Source organism: Dunckerocampus dactyliophorus, chromosome 18 (genome assembly GCF_027744805.1).
Source record: "Dunckerocampus dactyliophorus isolate RoL2022-P2 chromosome 18, RoL_Ddac_1.1, whole genome shotgun sequence".
NCBI lineage: Eukaryota > Metazoa > Chordata > Actinopteri > Syngnathiformes > Syngnathidae > Dunckerocampus > Dunckerocampus dactyliophorus.
In genome coordinates, this window is record NC_072836.1 from 7,100,013 (window position 1) to 7,120,053 (window position 20,041).

A 20,041-nucleotide genomic window follows, 5' to 3' on the forward strand; every position below is an offset into this window, starting at 1 on the left:
AAGGTGCAAAGTGGCAACCATAACTCCGCTTCATAACACACCTCGTACGTCGAGGAGATCCGTGTTGACAATTTAGCGGCACAGTCGCTATATTTAGCAAATAGGGGCGCACATTAAAAGTGAACAGCGGGAGGTGTTTCTTGCATTATGCATTTATTCGGTCCACAAAGGTGAAGTATCCGCCGCGCAGGATCTCCACCTCTGATTGTGAAGCAGACACACTGGCAGCGTCCGCCTTCCTGGTGAAACACACACGGGTGTCCAAAGTGTGGCTCACTGGCCATCCGTGGACCATGGCTCATTGCAGAAATAAAATAAGATAATAATAACAGACAGTATGAATTGCCTTTGAGTAATACATGTATTATAATGTATTATTATTATTTGTCTGTGTAGGCTCTCAGTCGTACAGGAGTTGCCCATCGAGGGAAAGGCTTCTTGAGACGTCATCTGTACTTCTGTGAAGAAGGTGTCGGACGTTTCGCTCCTCATCCAAAGAGCTTCGTCAGCGAACTAACAAGTGCTGCTAGCCTAGGCCTTAAATACAGTAAGAGTGGGCGGAATTGGTGTGCCAATGCCCTCCTCCTATTGGTTCCTTACACTAAGACTGGGAGGAGTTGTGGTGTAATCCTCTCCTTCCATTAGCACCTCCAATCAAAGGGAATTGTAACTCCACTTCCCTTTGATCGGAGGTGCTAATGGAAGGAGAGCCTTTCCCTTATTATTATTATTATTATTATTATTCAGTATATTATCATAACAGTGATGTATTGGGCCTCAAAAAATGTAAACATTGATATTGTTTAAGAATTTCAAAACTCCCCATGCATGGTTTTGGGACTCGGCTAAAAAAAGTTTGTTTGTCCAGTCATATTTTCTCATTGTACTTTTTCTTAAAATTCATGTTAAACTGTCATCTCGTCTCATGGACCCAATGTTGTGCATCGCCTCGTCTTGTGAGTTGGGTGTAAACCATGCATGAATTTTTAACGTCATATCTCAGGACTATGCAGGGAGTAAGTATCTATAAAGGTGCTAAACCAAATTAGGATTGCTGAGCCTTGAAGGAGGTCCAACAACAATCTGAGGTATCGATTTAACGGTCGTGGTTAACTTCTTTTTAAGCTTGTGGGACGATCAAACATGAAAAATGAGACTTGGCACAACTGACTGGCTGTCTGGACAGTGTTTTGTTGTTGATGGTGACAGTTTGACACTGGAACGGATCAATTGTGTGTGTGTACTGAACAATGGTGTAGCAGTGCAAAGTTAAAGGAGTTGACAAGAGACATTTTTGTATCGTAGGACCAGTCAAGCTGCGCCCAGCCTGCAGGAATGGACTCCATTGTTCCTCGATGACCTTGAGCAGTTGGCCATTCCTGAATGCTTGTTGTCATTCAAATGGTGGCTTTCGCCAGCGAACACCGTCTGGTGCCGGGATGCTGTCCTAAGACGGGGATCGGCCCATTTGGAGCGGCGGGCAGCTGCTGCTCTGACACCTCGGTAACACGCAGCCTCGGAACAAAAATGAGCGCTACCGGCAGTGATCTCACAACTCTTTTATTTAGACGCATTTGGATCTTTTTCCATTGCAGGTGTTGTTGGCTAGTGGAGCCCACGGGACATAAGTTAGAAGTGGTCTTTGTCTCTCCTGACAAGCTCTATTGTCCTCATTAGTGCATGGAAAGGCGTCCAAAAGGGAGCATAAGAAACCAAGCAGAGGGGGTCGTCCCTGCGGCCTTCATTCTTCTCCCGTCTAAAAGCCTCTTTGTGAGGCGCTCGTAGGCCTTTAGTCCCACCTCCTTTAGGCTCCCTTTTGGACCCAGTCGGTTGTTAAACCGAGAAGTAGTCACCGCTTCCTCCGTCGTGATGAAGAAACAGAACCGTAACTTGTCTCCCACGTCCACACACATCCTCTCACAAGTGGCTGAGCCCCCCTCCAGATCATATCAGCGTGCTCAGTGGGATCTTTAAATGAAAGAGTTCTTGTTTTCACAAAGCCGATTACATCTGATGCACTTGAACAAGCTAAACAATCACAGCAGGCTCTCTGTACACCTGCACCTGAATAATAATATTCATTTCAAGGTCCTCTATGATGCCATGTGTGACCCTAGCACCCTCTCCCCCACTTGTTTGCTCCACTGGACGCTCGCTTTTGTGGTTTTTCAAGACGTTATGAGAGAAAAACTTCCTCATGGCCATGATAGCGACAGTGTCAATTATTATTTTCTAAAAGCACATCCATTTTCCTACTTGGTCATGTGACCCCAGGTACAAGCCAATGGAGACTCCCTTGGGGGGTCTCAGGATTAGCAACCTCTGGGCTTTGTGGGAGTACAAATATTCATATATTACCACGAGAAATGTTTGATGGGAATGTTCCCTCTGATGTTGGGACCCCCGCCCCTCCCTCAGCTCCTGTGGCCCAATATTCTGCTGTGATGCCACTCTATCCCACAGAGATCAATGACAGATGGCGCCAGGATTTCAAGGTCAATCATCTGCCACATATACGACATCTGTTGCTATTTAGCCTGTTAGCCCGCTGTAGCAAACCAGCAACAAGGATGAACACTGCGCCAAGGCTTCACAGTCATTTCTGTTAGATTTGCTTCTTTTACGACTTGAGCGCTTGTTTTTTCGGGGGGTAAACATCCAAGGCGTGTTGTTCAGAGAACGCGTGCACAGCAGGGGAGCGGCATGATATACGGCGACATGAGAGGCCAGACAAATTAGGGGAGCCATGGCAATGAAAAGCAGATGTGCCTGCAGGGCACTTCAATTACTTTATTGCCCCGTGAAAACACTGAGGCGCTCATGTCAATGCTGCCTTAATGGGCGAGGGCACGCTGCTGATCTGTTCCACATACAGGCCTTATCTATTGTAAATGACCATTTTTACATTTTGATTGTGTAGTTTGCCGCAGTGTAGAACCAGACACCTTAGTTGTGATTGCCCCCTAAACCTAAAACTGGTTGGGCCACCCTTAGCAGCAGCAACTGCAATCAAGCGATGGCGATAACTTGCAATGAGTCTGTAATTCAGCCACATTGGGGGGTTTTCCAGCATGAAGCGCCTTTTTAAGGTCATGCCACAGCATCTCAGTAGGATTCAGGTCAGGACTTTGACTAGGCCACTCCAAAGTCTTCATTTAGTTATTCTTCAGCCATTCAGAGGTGGACTTGCTGGTGTGTTTTGGGTCATTGTCCTGCTGCAGAACCCAAGTTGGTTTCAGCTTGAGGTCACCAAGAGATGGCCGGATATTCTCCTTCAGGAAAACAGCCCCACCATCACACTACCACCACCATGTTTTACTGTTGGTATGGTGTTCTTTTTCTGAAATGCTTACTTTTACGCCTGATGTAACGGGACACACGCCTTCCGAAAAGGTCACCTTTTGTCTCGTCAGACATTTTCCCAAAGGTCATAGGGATCACCGAGATGTTTTCTGACAAAACTGAGGCGAGCCTTAATGTTCTTTTTGTTCAGAAGTCGTTTTCGTCTTGCAACTCTGCCATGCAGGCCGTTTTAGCCCAGTGTCCTTCTTACGGTGCAGTCATGAACTCTGACCTGAACTGAGGCAAGTGAGGCCTGCAGCTCTTTGGACGTCGTTGTGGGGTCTTTCGTGACCTCTTGCTCGTGGATGAGTCAAGTGTTAATCTCAGTTAAGTTATGTTTTAACGGGGGCGGGGGGGGCAGCGATCACTTTTTCACGCAGGGCCATGTAGGTTTGGATTTTTTTCTCCCTTAAAAATAAAAAAAATGGGAAAATTTTTTTTAAAATGAATAAATAATTAATACATTATTTTTTTTTTAATGAAATGGAAATAAATCTAAAATTGAAAAAAAGAAACCTTGTATCAACGTTCATAAACTGACAGGTTTATCATGGAGCCAAATAAGGTTCATAACAGCTCTCACAACATCAATAATAATAATATTATTTACATATTGCTGCTGTGTCAGTCAAAAGTGAGCTTTATTGTTTTTATTCAAGCCCAATTTTGAATACAGCTTTTATTCAGGCTCTCACTACTGCGTACCTAATCAAGCGTACGTGAAATCAACATCCCCCCGCTGTCCAGGATTCAGCAGGGTTCATTCCTGGTCCAGGCTTTGGACGTCCAGCGGAGCAGCGGTTGTCTCCCATGTGGCAGGTCCAGCTGGGCTGATCCTCTCATATTAAATGGATTAGCCAAAGCCATTGTTCTGCTGGAGGAAAGAATATGGATTTAGTGTTCTGTATATGTTTTTTAAAACTATCACGGCGGAATGGCTGATATTAATTCCTCTAATTGTGCTCAAGGTTCTCTGCGTGACCTCTGACCGTGAGGATCAGCCAAGCTCGGCTCCTGTTAGGATCCGTGGGAAAGTATAGCTTAAATGCCGCTTACGTGCTTTTTTAAAAAAAAATCATTTCCCGTGGGAGACGTCCGTGACAGCAGCCATTTAGCTGTAGTGCGTGCCGTGTGGACAAAAGTAATGGGACACATACTGTGGCGTCGACCTCTCTTCTTCTGGGCCGATTTGCTACATGACGGCCGCTGTCGCCGATGACGCTTCTTCCACACCAGACTCGGCAGGCTGTTTGACCGTACTGTAGGTCACATGACCGAGCTCTTCAGTTCAACGATGAGTTCGACGACCACCCTCCTCGGTCGCCAAGCCTTTTTCCCACACCCTCCGGGCACCTCGGAGGAAGCCGCCGAAGCGTGACGGCGCTCTTTGATGAAAAGGCTGAATGTCCGCGTTGTCCCGGGGCGAGAGGAGTGCGGCGTTAGCAAAGCACATGCTCTCCTTTTCAGGGCCTGGCGGAACAATGGCGTCCATTGTGCGCGTGGCCCCGCGAGTGTCTGTTGTGATTTAAAGCGGGGGTGGACGGACAATGGCGGGGGGCACATGAGGCCGGGAATAAGCGTCAAGAGAGCAAGCGGGGCCTGGATTGAGGATTAAGAACAGGATGGTGCCGGCGCCAAAACGGGAGGAAATTGACGAGTGACGCTGCAGCTTCTCCGTTCATTCACCGCAGTTTTAATGCTGGAACAGGAAGATGTCACAATAAAAGCACCATTGTAGTATTATCACCCTCGCAACCGCACCGGTTGCATTAGATTTTAGCACTGTGGTGTCTTTTTGGTGCCATCAGTCGGCACTGATTGGCTGTGCAATGCACATTTTTGCCTTGTTTCCAGTTTATTTGGCCGCAGGTTTACTGGGTAGACTTTAACTGAGGTCCGTGCAGAAAAAGTACGATCGGTGTCATTTGTAGTGTGGTTTTTTTCTGTAAATTCAAGGAGATGGCGTGGAATGCCTGTGGAATCTCACTGGAGTGAAGAGGTGAGCCATCTTTAAATAGGGCATTGTTTCGTCTTTTGTCTTTCCATCCCCGCGCTGCTGCCCGAGCGCCGCAGTAAACATCCTTCAGACCCTCCCGATCCGCCACTCCCTAATCCTGAATGACAAATCGCGTACACCAGGACCCTTCAGATCTCACCAAACCTGATAGCTGTGCGCAGTCATACAAGTGTCTGAAGAAGTAAACCGCTGGAAAAGCAAGAAGAAAGCAGGCTACCCTGACTCTGATGCCTGCATTCAAGCTGCCAAGCTGCCGTACAAGTGTAAAAAGAAGTTAACCAACACTCCTCGTGTCCTCCGAAAAGGGAAGAGCAGCAGCTTCAGAGGCGGGAAAACGCGCTGAAGCCGATTAGGCTCCCGGTCGGCTTGTTTAAGCCTTTTAAGAGCAATCGTTAGGGTCTTAAAGTGCCCCCCCTGAATAAAGAGTGCCCCTTAGTGCTCACTGGAAGTGCAGACCTCTCGCACATGAAGACACCACCCGCATTCTCCCGGATGGAGACGCAGCTTCATGTGAATGGACCAATAGAGTGAGTGAATGCTGCGTCACAAAACGCCTCCGCCGAGTTCTCTGATGCTGACGCCGGCTGGGGTTAATTCTGATAGCTAGCCCTTTCTTGCTAACAAAACAAATACAGTAAATATGTCTTCTCCCCCCCCCCCCCTCCCCCCCCCCACATCTACTGACCATCTAGCTAGCTAGCAGGTGTGAAACTCAGATATTTAGGTATTTTATTTCAAAAAGTGCTAGTGAACAGATGCTAATGCTAGCTGAGGTCAGTTCAGCTATGTGGCTATGTAGCATGCTAGCAAAATACATGAATAATAAAAAAAAAAAAAAGTCTAGCTACATAGCTAGCTGATGCTAAAGCTAGCTAAAGTAAATTTAAATATATATATCTTGCCATTAAATATCAAACCCCCTGATATAGCTCACTAGCTAATGCTAGTGCTAATGCTAGCCGAGAGCTGAGGTAAAATTCAGGTATGTGACTATTTTGCTTACATAAAGAAATATTGGTAACATCAACATTGCTAACATCAACCTATCTAGCCTAATAGCTCATTATTGTCATAAAATTGCAACTTGTTTCAAGTTAGGAATCGATTTTTCCCTCTTAATATTTTGACTTGACTTAATTTACTTTTGACTTTAATTGTTTTTTGTACAATTTTCCAAATATTTCAACTTCTTTTCTCCCGTAGTTTGACTTTATTCCCGTGTTATACATTTTCCCCCAATCTAAGTTTCCAAAAATTGCAACTTTATTTAATTTTTACTTTAAAAAAAATCATAATTTAATATTGTTACTTTATTCTTGAGAAATTATGACTTAAGATTACAAATCTTCTCTTCATATTTTGACTTTTGATTGATTTTTTCCATTTTTGCCGCTGTTGTTGTTGTTTTTTTTTTTTTAAGTTTCCTTGTTAAATTACATTTTTAGACTGTGTGGCGGGCCGATAAAATCACAGCCGCGGGCCGCAAATGGCCCCCGGGCCGTAATTTGGACACCCCTGTAGAACCTAGCTGGAAGTGACGTTCCTGTCTGAGCATTTAGCTCGCTAACTCCTTCTTTTCTCGGCGATACGCAACTTGTGCTCCCCAGTGGACACAAAAGGAGGAGTTAGCCAAGGTCCCCGGAGCCCAAAACAATGGGCGGCCTGAGGCAACGCCATCTGCCACCTAAAGAAAGACACAGAGTGGGGGTCTTTGTGGGGCTCCTATTGTGGAATGTGGAGGCAGATTGATGAGGGCTGATTCCTTTAGGGCAGCGAACGAAGAAGAATGGACACGGCAGGCAGGGAACTTTATTATAATAAAATAGATTTCTTTTAAAATCATTCCTAAAATAACCAAGGAAGGAAGCTAGCTTTATAGCTAGAAGTATTTTAGACTGGGAATGAAAGTTAAAGTTGTTTGGATGATGACCTCTGACCCTCTCAGCAGGTGTTCCCCTTCTTGTCGTGGTTTGGGACTGAGGTGGGGGTGGATGGCCGTGTCCGACAGGGCAGATGTTGTTGTAGAGAATCCCTCCCTAAGGGGAAAGTGTGCCGCCGCCGCCGTGGGAAGGGGTCAGGGCAAAAGTGCTGGTCTTTGTGGCAACGGGCAGCATCGCCAAGCCATCGGTGAACTTCTAAGATGTGACTTTCTTTGCATGTGTGGCGTTTCCACCGCCATGCATGACGACTATGATTATCTTTGGCGTCGGATTAGATCAACTTCCTGTGATGAGACAATGCTTGCCAAAAAGGATGCAGGGAGCACAAACATGGTGGCCTCATCAGTGCCTGAGCTAAATAAGACATAAAAGTGTCCAGGACAAAAGTTCCCCATCCTCTCTGACCTGTTTTGTCTCTGCACTGTTGACGGAAAAGCTCCTGATTTCCCAGGTTTCCCGGGTCTCTGACCTCAGCCTGGCTCCCGGCAGCGTGGACGCGGTCACATATCCTCGCGGGCGGTGTGAACGCACGCTAACGGGCTCAACAAAACAGTCCTGATGCCAGCATTCGACATGAACATGATTCCCATGCCGTCCCACGGAGTTAAACTTAGCCGCTCCCTTCACAGAGCCGCATTAAATAGAGCAGGCCGCCTTTAGCCTGAAGCTAGTTTCATGTGGAAATAGCATCACGTAGCGTAATCACGTAGCTATAATTACTCTATGTCAACATGTGTTTGTTTGCCGAAGGATTCCTCTCAAACAAGTGTCCGTTTTTTTACATTATTGTCAACATTACCAAACAAGGAACCCTTTTTCCGACGTTTTCCGTTATTTCTCAGTGACTAATGATACATACATACAGCAGATATGGCTCTTAACATGCTAGCTATTAGCATTGTTACCCCAGTTAGGATTCTATGTTAATAGTAGCTATCTTGCTAGGTGCTAGCGTTACCATTTTAGCATTTTAGCCTATCACATTAGCATGGGGCACCTCGGCGACTTTCAGTCAAAGTGAGCGATTTCCCTACGTTATCGCAAGGTGTTCACGTAGGATGCTAGGTGTTAGTATGCTAGCGTTGCTAGCGTCTCCTTTTAATGGGTTAAAATAGCTTTAAAGGCAAACGCCGCCAAGTACGTCTGAAATGCACACAGATTAGAAACAGGCAGCAGGCCCATTTCTAGTCTCCACGGGAATTTTTCTTCTTCCCGATGTCATATTCTGCAACACAACGCACACGCTTCGGATATATTATATAAAAAGTCATGCTGATTTGTGGTGGGACGCGGCCAGTTATTCGTCAAAAAACGTGCACGTTGAAGCAAATTGTACACGCTTTTTGCCTAAATTCAGCATTTTCAAGCATAAAAACGGCAAAATGGACTCAGATACAAATATAAAGCGTTCAGAAGACACGTGAAAAGACGTGATGGCACGTGGCGTTCCACGCTGGCCACTGGGTGTCGGTAATGTTGAGACACGCAAGCACCGGCCTCCATCGCCGGAACAGCAGGCTTTTATTGCAATGAAAACACCATGATAACATCATAATAACCATTCTGTATTTTGTAATAATACCGCCAGCTACTGTTGCAGCCGTAACCCACGGCCAGCTCAAACTCAACCGTTTCCGGTCTCGTAGCACCGGAACACATTCAGAGCAGAACACACACGAGTGCAAGTCCTATTCACGGCTAAAGTGGGTTTATTTTCTGTGATTATGTCAACTATATCAGGTAATACAAGTGGAAAGGGGAGTACAGGGGTGTTAGTTCATGTCTAGAGGAGCGGAATCATGTTAAAAAGCCTATTTCGAAGGTTGCAAACGTCTTTTCTATGCTCTAACTACGAAAATATTCCACGTATGAAGCAGGAGTCCTACTGTGCGGAAATTCACTAAATTCAGGGAGTAGTGTACTGTCATTCTTACTTTTTAAAACGTTTTTTAGGGAAATTTGTTTTATATCCTTGAACTAATCGTTTCCTTAAAGCAGGAGACAAAAAAAAAGAAATATTCCTTGTCCTTGAGCCAAGGTCAAGATGTCTTCTGTGTGTTGGCGGCAACAAACAGCGACTATGAAGTCAGCCGCTCGCCTTTGACCCCCAGCTGCACAGCTTCCTCTGCAGGCTCGCTAAACTATCATCCCATCTTCTGCTGCAAAGTGCCTTCAGTATTTTCCCACTGAGGAGACGACGGACCCTGGCGGCTCGTTGCGGTTGGTCCGAGGCCACCGCAGATAACGATCTAGCGCCGCGGAGTCCGGAAATCAAACATAATCCGCAGAACAAACTGAGTTAGCGCAGAGAGCTAACGTGAGGCATGTGTCAGAGAGTTTGGAAACCAAAATAGACCAGCGAGCGTAACGTGAGGACATCCATCCTTGAGGAAGGACAACGATGTGCAATGCGATGCCGCTGTTCGATCCCCTGGGGAAGCGCAGGCACAGGAAGTTGACTCTGCTGCCATGTTTACGCCAGCTTTGATTTGTTTTCTTTTTTTCCCTTTTCCGCAGCGAATGAAAAGCAAACAAGTTGATGTGATTGATCGGTGGCTAAATGGTTTCGCTGACTTCTTCGTGCTAACGTGTTTGAGTGATAACGTCTGAGCCCAGAAGATGTAAAGCAGCTGGAGAGCCATCAAGTTAGCATGAAACACGCTTCATTCAACTTGACCGATACGCTAATAAGCCGCAGGGGTAATGCTAATACTGTTTTTTTTTCAACTTCTCTTGGCTAAACTCATTAAATAAAACATAAGTCAACTTGTAGTTTGCATTTCTAAAAGCAAGAAAATACAGCTTTGTAGGCTCCATGTAGCTAACACATTATAATGCCTGCTAATAGCATCAAAGTGTACAAAACAGGAACCTCCATTTGCTTCAAGAAAAATCCTGATTTTGAACTAACAATACTAATATCTAACATCAAACAATAATGTTTTCCTAAATATATTTTTTTCTTTACTTTCAGAGCCTCATGGCAAGAAGGAGCTAGCTAGCTAGCCGACTATCGAGTTATCTATTCAAGAAAAATCCTTATTTTCAACTAACAATACTAATATCAAACAATGTTGTTTTTTAAACCATATTATGACACATTTTCTTTTTGCGATACATCTTTTTTTTTTTTTTTACTTCAGATCCTAATAGAGCGAGGTAGCTAGCTATCTAGTTATATTATGCTTAGTTTGCTAATTAGCTTGTTGATGCTAAAGCTCGGTGACATACTTTTCAAATTACATTATAAAAAATCATGTGTATAAAAACATAAATTTACAATATTAAAAAGTAATTTTAAAAAAATCATATAAGTATACCAACATATAAATATGTTTGTTTCTATGTATCGATTTTCATGTCAATCTCATACTAGCTTGTTGGTTAACTACTAGCTTGTTGACACCAAGCTGGCCATGGCACCTTGCTTGCAGTTGAAAGAAATAAATACATAGTATTTTCTTTAAATCATTGGCTTTCTTTTCATAGCTAGCTACTGTAGCTACAGTAGGTAGTATTTTGTTTTAAAACCACGTACTTTCCTCCTGTTTATGTCTATCTCATTGCATTTTCCAGAAAAAATGGCAAATCCCTTCCTTCCTCCTCCCCCAATGCAAGACAAATTTTCTGTCCGCATAAGTTGTTTTGATGAAAGTTCAAATGTAGGAAATTTATGGGAAGCTAAAGAGGAAAGAAGGGCAAAATTTGTGAGTTTCCGACGGAAAAGGTGAAAGGTGTGCTAACTAACTAGATGCTGAAGTACTTTCCAAGTAAAATAAATAAATAAGCTAGTATTTTCTTGATCTAGCAATCTCACCAGCTAACTAGCTTGTTGATGCTAAAGCTAGCTGAAGCAAATGCAGCTCTCTATCTTGCCAGTTAGCTCAGCATTATAAATGGTTTACACATTTTCTTTACAAAAAAATATTTTTTCTATTTAAAAAAAAAACTTAAAAAAAATAAATAAATATTTGCCAGAGAAGAAATGATTTGGCTTTGAATCACGGTGGTCTCGGCGATGCTATCTCTGTTTAAGATAAGATTGCGCTTGTATGGATTCCTACGGGGACGGAATATTTATTTTCCTTCTTTTGGGAATGGCTGTTATCTCCATCATGTATGACACATGCTCAGGCTATCAGGCACACAATGGCACAGGGTTATCAGTGAACACCCCTTTTGGGTTCCTCTTTTAGGGGGCGGGGGTGCACAATTTGTTTGGCTTGCAGAAGAGGGAAGGTCAACCAGGGGCGTGACCACCATCAAAGAATGAGAGCTTTTGGGGGAATTGTGATGTTGAGGTTAGACTATTTGTGCAATAAGAGAGCATCTAAAACGTAGTGTAGGGACGTCCAATGTATGCACGACACGTAACGCTTACGTACTGATCGTGTGACTGCAAAGGGAAGTTAGCGACGCTGATGAGGTGTGTTTGATCTCATTGTTCTCTGCACAGGCCCGGAAAAGTCTTTTCTTTGGCCGCAGAAATGCACCCCGTCATTGTGAAAAGTCTTTTCACTTCCTGCCTTTTGAGTTTTGTGCCACACACACTCAGACCAATGGAGCATGAAACATAAACTACTACAAGAATGAAGACGCAAAAACAAATCACAGGACTGGTAATGACATTAGTGGCGCCCCTTATGGGTTGTGGTCAAAAAATGCTTTGGAAGACATGCTAGCATACAAGTCATACAGATATGCTCTAATAGTCAGTGACGTGTAGACAGATAGTTGGTAAGTCTCACCCACTTTGCGTGATGGCGGCCATGTTTTTCAACCAATGCTGCTCAGATCTGTACACGTGTGCTTGTCAGTCCCCTAAAGGTCTGTCCCAAATTCCATGGGGATTGGACAAAGCATCTTAAAGTTAGGATAAGAGTTAGAGTTGGGACAAGGAGTTAGCAATCAGGATCTCTCGCCGTTCAGGGGATCCGGTTTGATGGCTGCAGGATTCGATCTCAGTCAGTGGTCCTCCGGGATTCATCGGGCCATGATCTTCAGCTCTCACTGGATTGGTTTGCAACCTTGTGTGAAGCAGCCGGGTAGAGAATCCTCTCCTCCAAGTCCGAGTCCATGGTTCTCGGCCGGAAAAGAATGCAGTGCCGCCTGAAATCCTGGCCCAAGTGGGGGAGTTTAAGTACATCACGAGTGAGGGAAGGATGGAACGCAAGATCCGCAGGCGGATCGGTGCGACGTCTGCCGTCCGTTGGTCCGTTGTGGTGAAGAGGGAGCTGAGCCAAAAGGCAAAGCTCTCAATTGACCAGTCGATCTACGTTCCTACCCTCACCTATGGTCATGAGCTCTGGGTAGTGATCGAAAGGACAAAATTGCAGCAGCAAGCGGCTGAAATCAGTTTCCTTCGAAGGGCGGCTGGGCTCTGCCTTAGAGATAAAGTGAGAAGCACTGTCATCTGGGAGAAACTCGGAGTAGAACCGCTGCTCCTCCGCATTGAGAGGAGCCAGATGACGTGGCTCAGGAGGCCTCCCGGACGCCTCTCTGGGGTGGTGTTCAGGGTACGTCCAACTGGTAGGAAGCCCCGGGAAGACCCAAGACACATTGGAAAGACTGTCTCTCAGCTGGCTTGTGGACGCCTCGTGATCTGCTGGGAAGAGCTGGACGAAGTAACCATGGAGAAGGACATCTGAGCTTCCCTGACTTCGGCTTCGACCCGACCTCGGATAAGCAGAAGATGGACGGAGGGACCTTTAGATTCACCCTATTAGCTCGGTGCATTTTCAGACTAATAGCTTCTCAGAGAAGATCTTCTTGATGCACACACTCCCATAGCACAATCAGAGTTGCGTAACAGTGACATATGGCACAATAGCGGTGTTGTTCTTGCTCACACGAGCTTAACTCTCACTTCTACACAAGTTTATTCCATTTTTTAAAACAATTTGAAAACGTTTTAAATGGTGTGATCAGTGAGTACGTGTCAGGTAGCTTGGGGACAGCGCGGAGTAGCAAAGGCGAAAGACAACAAGTAGCTTTTGCTTTTTTAAACCAAGTGGCCTTTCGTTTTGTTGCCAGGTTGTTTTGGCCACAGGTGGCTCGTCCCCTCTGATACAAACCTTGAACGTTGTTGTGCACGACATGGTAAGCACACAGAAGCAGCCTGCCATGAGAAACACAATCCATCAGAGGAAGGCAAAGAAGCAGGGATGGATTACTCCCAGCTTTCCCATGATCTCGCCTCTGTCTCCGGGGAGCTCTCGTTCAGGACCCGCACGGCTTCCCTCCACTGTCATTATCGGCGATGGGAGCCACAATAGGTCAGGGAGATGAGATAGCATTGTGAGCAGCAGGTGAGAGACTCAGTGGGTCTGATTAGGTATCTGGGTCCCAGGGTGTAGCATTGCCTCGGGGCCCTCGGGGGGCCTCGGCCCCGCCATCTGCTAGGGTGAATTCTCGCTCTGCGGCGACACAAACTGTTGCTGTGTTGCCGTGGGGCGTTCCTTGGAGTTTCTCCTGTTACCTTTCATGCGCTGAAGTGTTACACTTTACGGCGCCTTTGTCACACTTTCAAACGCCGCCTCAAAGGATGAAAGACGCCAACTAAGACTTTGTGTTCACAACAGCGGACAATAAGAGTCACAAAGTGACTCCGGTCATTCTTTGGACGTCTCATGGAAGTATCTAATGTTGAAACCTCCCCTCCCGACATCAGCACTCATCATGAAAGCATCTGTTTCTTATTTCATTTAGAACCATTTTGAAAAGGCTTGATCAGGATTCAAATTGAACCCCAACCCTATTCAGAACCTTAGCCCTGAGCCTCACCGCACCCTGACCAAGTTCCCAACCAACATTTTCGATAGCAGGGATGTCCAAAGTGCGGCCCGGGGGCCATTTGCGGCCCGCGGCTGTGATTTTATCGGCCCGCAGCACAGTCTAAAAATGTAATTTAACACTAAAAAGTCAAAATATTACGAGAAGAGCTGTAATCTAGCGAAGGAAAAAAAGCCAGAATTTGACAAGAATGAAGTACGTAATAGTATGAAGAAAATTTAGTCATTTTAGTCGCATGATGTTGAAATATGAAAGGTTTTTCCTTTCATATGACTTTTTTTTTTTTGAAAGACAAAAACAATGAATAAAGTTGTAATTTTTGGAAACTTAGGTTGGGGGAAAATGCATAACATAGGAATAAAGTCCAAATATTAGGAGAAGAAAATATATACAAGAAGAAAGTTGGAATGTTTGGAAAATTATTTTTTAAAAATTAACAGCAGAATTTGACCAAAGTAAAGTCAAAATATTAAAAGAAAAAAAAGTTTTCTAATGAGAAAGAAGTTGCAATTTGATGAGAATAAACTTGTAAAATGAGGGAAATGATCATTTTAGTAACAATGTTGAAATAAAGAAACATTACTGTTGTTTTAAAAGATATAAAGTTATAATTACGAGAAGAAAATTTATAAGAGGAAAGCTGAAATGAAAAAAAACAGCAGAAATGGGAAAAAAAGCTGTCATTTTACAGGAATAAAGTCAAAATATTAAGAAAAAAAGTCATAATCAAATGAAGAACAAAAGTCACAATTTTACAAGAATAAATTTGTATTATTATGGAAAAAACGTCATTTTTAGTAGCACCTGTATTCCAAAAGTGAAATGCAGTTTTTTCTTGAGGCACGTATACTGTAGCTTCTTAGCATATCTTTGTGTTGGTTTACTAAATATCAAGTGGCCTTGCATCCTTTCACTTTTCACTATGTGACCCTCGCTGGAAAAAGTTTGGACACCCCTGTTCTATAGGGTTTTGGTTAAGGTTAAGGCTGTGGTTTGGGTTTGGGTTTGGTCATGGTTGGGGTTAGCGCTGGGGAAGGTCTCGGTTCTGGGATGTGGTTAGGGTTTTGAATAGGGGTAGTAGGTGCTGGGGCTTGGGTTTCAATTACGGTTATGGTCAGGGCTGGGGTTAGGTTTTTGGTTTGGGCTAATGTTAGGGTCAGTATTTCAGCTGACCTCTCCACTCTACTGCCATCTATCGTGACGTTCCGAAAACACTCATTGGAGATGCTTTCCAGACCTCCCTGTGTTTGTTCTTGAACCCAAAAGGTTGTGGCTCCGGTGTGAGGCCATCAGGCGGCGAGCTGTGACCCCAGACTTGACGGCATGGCGGCCATGGTCAGACGCTTCACTAAATACCGCTTTGATGTCGTCTCCCTGCTTGAACATGATGCTGTTGAATGGGTGCTGGTGGATTCAGGTGAGAGACCGTCCGTCACAGGTTGCTTTTCAGCGATGTTTGACATCTGGTAAAGCGCTTTAAATCAGTTATGACACTGACATCTGTGAGCATCACCTTTGCCTTTTGAACACATACATCTTGACACGCTCATTTAACAGATCTTACATATCACTTACAGGCAGGACTTCAAATAGAAAAGTCTCTACGCTTGCTTGTTTATGGCTCTACATACTATTTGAGCATCATCACAAGTGGATGATGACAAGTCCAGATGTGCGGTTTTTCACCCCACAGGCGTGCTTTAAGCAGCTAGAGTTAGCCAGTAGAAGTTTTTTTTATGCTGGACTCCATCTGTTCATCTCTTCAAATGCCCGAAAACTACTTGCACTCGCAGGGGTTATGACCCTACTCACCCCTGATGCCCTAACTAACCCCTGCCGGGCCAGCAGAAGGCGTGTGTTGTGATAGTGTAGCCAGTGCAGTGCAGGCTCACTCTCTGCCTTGGAGCTGGCATGCCCGCTATTACATACATACATGCATGCACAAGCTAGCTAGATTGCTAACGTGCTACTGATGACATGATGGAATGTCAACAAGTAGTAAATAAATGAAACATTTGGTGAAATTAAGGCAAGTACTAGTAAGGCGAGTAACATGTTGGCATTAAGTAAGTCTATTAAAAGCATGTTAAAGGTAGAATGAATGAACTGCTCCTACTAAACTACTAAAAATAAGCTAGAATGTCACCTCCACCAAGTACATAGCCTATGGTCACTTGGATCAGGACCACATACAACACTTTCCGACAAAGAACAACATTTTTATTTATAATTTATTGATTTTTTTTGCAATAAAGATTTATGTATTAGTGACTGATAAATTAGGGAAAATGTCCAAAAAGTCCCTTTATCGCGGCGTTAGCAAAAGTAGATAACAATATTCAATGTGCACTTTTATGGACCAAAATTTTAAGTAAATAAATAGCAATAATAAATTAATCATAATAATAAAATTAATAAGACGCAAATAACAACAATATTAATACTTTATCATTTTTTTTATTTTATAGCTTAATGTAAAACAATGTAACAAACAGAGATGTAAATCTCTTGGATCTAGATCTAGATAGATCTAGATCTAGATACACAGGTTACGATACGATTCACAAGTGATAGATTTTAAAAACAGAACTATTTGACACGATTCGATGCTGTGTACAAATGATACCGTTCGATTGATTCGATTCTACGGTTAATGTTTGTTGATGTCGACATTATTCTTACATTATAAAATAAAGATGCCCATTATAAGAAAGTGTCATTCTTACGGTATTTCCAAATGTGTAAAAGAGCACACCACATCCCCAAGCGTGCTGTAAGGCACTGGCAAAAATAAAGTCAACAGAATAACGTCAAATGTTGATATTGTTTAGACACAGACCAAAAGAACGACTTGCTGAATGAACATCTTTTTGTGTGATCGGGTCAGTATTTGACATTCTATATTTTATAGCTGTATTTTTACGCCTGTTACATTCGGAACATTTAACATGTCTTAATGTTGCTAGAAATGGAAGTGGAGCCAACAAAGTAAGTTTTGTTGTGTACTGTGTGCAATGACAATAAACATCCATCTACTGTATCTAAAATATAACAATGAAAAAACACAAGTTTTAGCCTTCAGTCCAATAAGTAAAACATAATAAATAAATAGTGCAAAGCCCCTTAAATAATGACACATCTCTTCCAAGCACAGATAAGTAAATAGAAGCAATGGTCATTAAGTAAATAGAACTATTGGTCACATGGGTGCAATGAAAATGCTGTTAGTTTGGAAAAGTAAACAATCCCATCCTCATTCAGTTCATTAAAACAGTTGCTGGAGGTAATTGTTTTAATGTATCCTCAAAGAACCCCCAAAAATGCAATCCTATATAATGTAAGGTTTTTTGTAGTTACACATTTTGTTGAAACAATTATCTTTAGTCTCACGGAGAAATGCAGACGCAAAACATGCAGTCACACAGTCTTGCATTTACTGAGGACATAATGGACATTTTTTGGGAGCGAGCAGGATGAGACCTCTGCCCCCGAGAAAACACTCTGCGGGCTGTGCTGCTCCCTGGGGTGTCTGTTATTTGGAGAACAACCTCCCGGTCTGCCCACGGAGAGAACAAACGCCAGGAAAACCCCCAAATGCAAGAGAGGACAATTTGTAGGCAAAACATTCGCTAAGTAAAGTTGCAAGCGCAACAGTAACAGAAAAGTGCTTCCATAGCTGAGCTTAACCACTTTCTCTATGCATCATTAACATACAATCCACATCACATCATTAGTGCACAACAACAGGAGGCCCGTGGCTTATTGTTCATCTAACTATTAAGAGTGTGTCATCATGGCGTCCTGCAAGAATAAGGCCGCATGCAAATGACATATGTTGCCCATTGAGGAGCTTGCATGTTTATCTGCAGCTCAGACACCACTGAGCCTCAGCTTGTCAGGCAGTGTACAATAGAGAGGAGGTCACATGACTCGTTATGAAGTAAACAATATGTGCAATAACGACTCAGACCTCCATGTCGGAGAGCTTTTCTTTTGGTAAGAAAGCTAACCTCATGACTATTTAAAAACTTTTTTCAAATATCAAATCACCACAACAAATAATAGTACTTGTATTCAAAATGGAACAACCATTGAAGCAAAATCAGTTCCTTGTCAAATGACGTGTGGTCTAAAAACGGGGATTTGTCTCCCCCGTGTGTTTGTTGAGAACAGCATGTTTAATACAGTACCGTACCGTGCAGTACTTTGAAATAAACTGTAATACTGCAATATTGAACTTTGGTACATGCTGACAAACGACTAGTATTTAATAGTTTGCGTAGCTTCTTGTATGTAGCAAGCTTATAAACATGTTTTGTGACGCATCTGATATCTTCCCTGGTGGTCTAGTGGTTAGGATTCGGCGCTCTCACCGCCGCGGCCCGGGTTCGATTCCCGGTCAGGGAACGACCTTTTTCAGACATTGAAGGCCACATTTTGAAACTAAAGCGGCGTGAATCCACTTTGATATTTGTTTAATTTTGAGAGGATGAATTAACGTTACATATACAGTAAGGCAAGACATTATCTATAAACACTTCATTTTTTTCTTTTTATACATGTGCATTTTTGCTGTTTTAATTTAAAAAAAAACATGTCTACATTGTGCCTCCAGCCAATAAAAAATGTCACGGGCCGCAAATGGCCCCAGTCCACACTTTGGACACCCTGCAACATTTCAATGAAGATGCATTTCCTCCATTATTACATGTCTTTATATATGTTTGTAGTATGCTGAACAATAATTACTTTATACATTAATTAGCTCCAAATAAAGTAGTCTTTTACAAACCTTTGCATTTTAGGAATAATGTATCCAAACTTTTTACACTTTTCCAGCAACTTTTCCAAAATACAGTCGGGATTATGTACTGTATATAAGCGCTACTAATCACTATAGTTTGCTGAATGTTTGAAGTTATGTCCTGTCTAACCACTGAATCAACACTTGTTGCAAGCGTACACCTTTCATTGACACGTGACATGCAATTTGCATCACTTGATAAGAAAATACTAAAGTATTAAACTGATCATTCTTTGACAAACAACCTGTTGGACACCTGTGTTCCAGTCAAGACTTGTGTACATATTCAGCAACACGGCTGTACTATGTTCCAAGTAAATTGTACATTTCTGTGCTACAAAGTGGGTACTCAGCCTTTAAAGGTACAAAATGGTAAGATTACATTTATACCTATTAAAGTACAAGTAGAGCAGCACAATTGATCATTTTTAATGGCACAATCCAGCACTTCCAAGTGAGACTTAATTTGAAGCAAATAGGGGGCTGGATGAACTTGGCTGTAACAAACACAAAACACAAATAGCACAAACTATCATCTTAACAGCACTAACGACTGATGCTATTTTACCAGTTTTCTGTGGGATGGGGGGCCAACTCACATGTATGAAATGATTTTAAAATATATGAGCATTTAGTTTTGTTTTGGTAAGAGCTCATGTATACTTTAATTGTTCTCAACTGGCCACCATCACCCTTCGAATTGCAGTTAATTTTCGAATGCACACCTCTAAAAAATATTTATTCAATAAATATTTACATTTTAAGACTGTTTGCAGCAGTCAAACTGTTGCCAAGAGGATGCTAACTTTTGAATGTATTACAAGCATTATATGCTGCCTCATGCACAGCAAGAACCCTTGCTCAGCCCAGTGTAACTTGAGCCAGTTGCACGCAGTCCCTTTAATGAAGACAAAAAAATTGCAATTTGAATTTCAGGTAGTGCAAAATAAGCACACCAGCACAAAAGTTTCATGAGTAATAAATTTTTTCAACAAAAAGTGTATGTAAAGGTTTTTAGTACATGGTACATCTGGGAAGTTGAATCCGATCATTTGCAGCAAATGGACCTGAATGTGAAGTGAAACAAGTTAAAAATCAAGTGGATCCGGCTGCTCTGATTCAACACTCAGGTTTAATAGGACCATT

General features: G+C 43.0%; 1 non-coding gene across 1 annotated transcript; it reads left to right on the plus strand.

Moving 5' to 3' along the window:
• Positions 1-18,426: 18,426 nt before the first annotated feature.
• trnae-cuc (transfer RNA glutamic acid (anticodon CUC)) lies at positions 18,427-18,498 on the plus strand. The gene has a single exon. It is a non-coding gene; the product is annotated as a tRNA-Glu (tRNA).
• Positions 18,499-20,041: the final 1,543 nt, after the last annotated feature.